At 44.0% G+C, this 3,688-nt stretch overlaps 1 protein-coding gene across 6 annotated transcripts in view; it reads right to left on the reverse strand.

The window, feature by feature from the left end:
* Positions 1 to 1,268, reverse strand: part of skor1a (SKI family transcriptional corepressor 1a) — an 8,346-nt gene extending 7,078 nt beyond the window's left edge. For 3 of the 6 annotated variants that reach the window (XM_024294822.2, XM_024294819.2, XM_024294818.2), the window contains exon 1: positions 688 to 1,265. The gene's annotated coding sequence lies outside the window, so the exon portion shown is untranslated. Of the gene's footprint in view, positions 1 to 687 lie in introns of all 6 variants that reach the window. The other 3 variants (XM_036217406.1, XM_036217403.1, XM_024294823.2) reach the window with 2 other exon arrangements.
* Positions 1,269 to 3,688: the final 2,420 nt, after the last annotated feature.

Consider the following 3,688-nt stretch of genomic DNA (forward strand, 5'->3'; position numbering starts at 1 on the left):
TGTTTAAATAATAATAATTAAACAAACAATAGGGATAGCCCATAATAATTAATATTTATAATAATACAGTATATATGTATTTGTATTAAAATATAATCTCACTTCAGCTGCTTCGCATATTATAGAAAAATGAAACCAGGAGATCCCCGGGTTCTGCTCCGTGCGTGGAGGTGCACGTCCGCTGCTCCTCTTATCTTTAAATCGGCTCAGCACTTTGGAGCCAACTACTTAAGACTCGCATAAGATCCTTACACGCGGATAAGGACAGCAGGAAAATGCCGCCTGAGCTGCGCCAATGCGCTTACCGGGAAGGAAAAGAACAAGTCTAAGCTGCTTTCCTGGTAATTACACAGATCCAAGCGTGCGTCCTTACATTGTTAATAAAAGACTAGCCCTATATATAATTAAAGCTGCTGCGCAGATTAGCTTCAGCCAGTTGCTCGAAATTAGGTTGAGGCTGGCCTATCTCACGTTCACCTGCGCATACTTACTTTTCGAGTCGCCTCACTGGAGGCCGCTGATCTACCTGAAAACCACCACAACATTGGGTTTTCCTCTGAAGCTCTGCGTTTTTGGAGCCGCGTTTACGCGTCAGACAAATAAATAGAATTTACGCACAATTTACGCAAAAAATAGAAACAATCTGAGATGTAAATTGGGGATTAAATATCGTTTAAATAAACATACCTCTATCTTGAGGATGAGGAGACACACTCAAGCCAGGTGTGTAGAGTAAAAAAAAAAAAAACGGAGAGAATTAGGCCAAAATGTGAGATATTTGATCCCCCAAAAAGTGGAGTTTAGTGGATGTTGGAGCAGGAAGCAGCAGCGTGCAGGACCTCCATCCTGTCGGAGCTCGGGGAGCTGAATGGCTTGTAGACAGGAAGCACATGGCACCTCTCTCCCTCCTCCTCCTCTTTCTTTTTCTCCTCCTCTTCCCCCTGCTGTCATTCTGGTGTGTAATAGCTCTCTCTCCGTGTCCCCACACATTTACAAATGCGCGCGCACTCAGAAACACACCGATTTTCAAACAAAAATATTGCTTACAATGATCAGAAAAAACAATAATTCCCATTTATGACTGTTGGAGAGGCTTTCTCCAAACATTCACAAACTGATTGTTGCAATTAAGAAAGGAAAATGCATCACGACATTAAGTTAGAGAGACTTGTTTAAATATATATATATGAGGAAGGCCCCATGGATTCCTGCTTTTTTTGTATCATTTTCCCTGCACCGCGCAGGGCAGCAGGAACGACAACAAGGCCCCGGCTCATTTATCAAGTTACAAGACCATCTGTTAGTCTTCCACACCGGCCATGCAGATCAATCTGCAGGCGCGGAGACTCAGAGGAGCACAGAATAACTCAAATATACGAAAATGGAGACTTGTTTCATGCTCTTTTACTCAAATTACAAGCTCTTTCCTATCAAACAATTGTCTGATTTTTTGTAAATAAAGCTAGGTGCAAGAAAATGCAGAAAAACATGTTGCTAGAGATTTTCAAATTATTCACATATAGGGAAAAAAGCACTGAACCTTAAGCCCAAACTGGAATGACCTTAGACTGTCAAAGGCCTGACAGCAGGCTGCCGTCACCACAAGTCACGTGGCCTTCCTGGAAAGTCAGTTTATTGGAAAGCTTCACACTTCACACACCTGCAACAGCAACAAACACAAATGAACCTCTTCAGACCTACAGGATTCCATACAAGTGTTATAAGAACTTTTATACAACTTTTGACGAAGTCCATTGCCTAATCACATTGTAAACTTTAAAAGTAAATAAAAATAAGACGGCCGTGGTGCAGTGGTAGGGCGGTCGACTCCTCCTGATCAGAAGTGAGCGGGTTCGACTCCGCCTTGCCCGCCCATGTGTCGAAGTGTCCTTGGGCAAACACTGAACCCCGAATTGCCTCTGGTGGGAGGTTGGCGCCAGTATTCGGAGGCGGAGCCACCACCAGTGTGGGTGAATGGGTCTGTGACTGTGGAGCGCTTTGGGCCCTCGAAGGAGGGTAGAAAGCGCTATACAAGTATACGCCATTTACCATTTAAAACATAAAGGTACAGTCATGTCGGCCAAGGATACATTCTTAAATTCTCAGGATAAAGACTTTTATTTGGTCACATTTGCTGATCTGATATCCGTCTTCCTTTCAAGCAAATGGAGATCTCTCAGAAATATTCTCTTTCAGTTAAGTAATGATGTCTGGACTTATGCTCTTTCTTAAGATTTCTCCTCTTCTTGAAGGGGCTTCATCAGTCTCAGAAACACCGCCTTCCAAAGAATACAATACTTTTCTTTTTTTCTTAAAAAAAGAAAAGTTTTATTCCCAGTTTCATTTTGAAAGTCTTATGGATTTCATAATTCCTGCATTAGTTCTGTTGTTGTTGATCACCATTAACTAGATCATTAGCTCCTTTGTCACTGATGAACACACTATACTCCGATTTTTTGGGGGGCCATACCTTTGTCACTTTGTCATTTCTATCACTTGCTTCTGTCCCAACCGTACCTTTGGACCGCCTCTGTCACACCAAGGTCTCCATTACATTGTTCTTCTGTTGTGTTGTTACATGTCATAACACTATGCCACACTGTCAGCAGTGTTTACGTTGTTGCTTTTGTTGTGGCCTTGACTTTGGGTCGCCTCTGTCACACTGTTGTTACTGCTGGCATTGTTACATCCTTGCCTCTGTTGCTTCCCTAACTTAGAGTCACTGCAATTTCGGTCACTTCATCACTGTCGCCTCCATCACATTCTGTCATAGTCACCTATCAAGTCACTGCTTGTGTCTGTTGCATCTTCATTTCTGTCACAAGCTTTAGTTTGAGCTGCTCTGTCACTGTCTTTTCTGTCTGCAGTGTTACATCCTCACCTCTGTTACACCCTGTGAGTCGCCTCTGTTACGCTGTCGCCTCCATCACATTCTGTCATGTTGTCACCTGTCATGTCCTGCTTCACACTGTTGACTCTGTTCCAGCTTCACTTCTGTCACTCTCCAACCAGAGTCTCTTCCCCAAGTTGGCCCATATTGACGTTTGGTTGAGGACTCCTCCGCGTCACTTTTCGATGTTTTCGGTGTCCCAAAGTCATTGTTTTTTGAAGTGCTGGCTATTTGTAAAATTAAGGGTCTGCAATCCTCGGGATGGTCCTCAGAACGCATCCAGTACCGGTACCCAAATCCGTTACTTGTACCCTAACCCAGACACTGGATTTGGTACCAGATCCAAACCGGTACCAGATGTGGTACCAAGCACAAACCTGGTTGGGGTACTGGTTCTGGGTTAGGGTACTGGTGCGCTCCGCGACCCTGTACTGGACCGGTTAGGATTCACGGCCCGGAGGTTGGGGACTTGTGATTTAATGGGAAAAAAACAAAAAGCAACCAGTTGGGGACACCCAAAACACCAATTTTTGACATGGAGGGGTCCTTAACCAAGCGCCAATATGTGAGGAGGGAGTGAGAATGTGTTGCACACTCTTGACTTTGAGTCGCCTCTGACTCACTGATGTTTTTGTTGCCTCTACTGTCACATCACATTGTTCTCCTGTCATGTGGTCACCTATCATGTCACTGCTTATGTCATACTCTGTTACAGCCTCGCTTCTGTCATGTCTTGGACTTTTAGTCGTCTCTGTCTCATGGATGCTTTAGCATGTTATTGTGTCTGTCACATCCTCC

The sequence above is a fragment of the Oryzias melastigma genome, linkage group LG3 (assembly GCF_002922805.2).
Source record: "Oryzias melastigma strain HK-1 linkage group LG3, ASM292280v2, whole genome shotgun sequence".
NCBI lineage: Eukaryota > Metazoa > Chordata > Actinopteri > Beloniformes > Adrianichthyidae > Oryzias > Oryzias melastigma.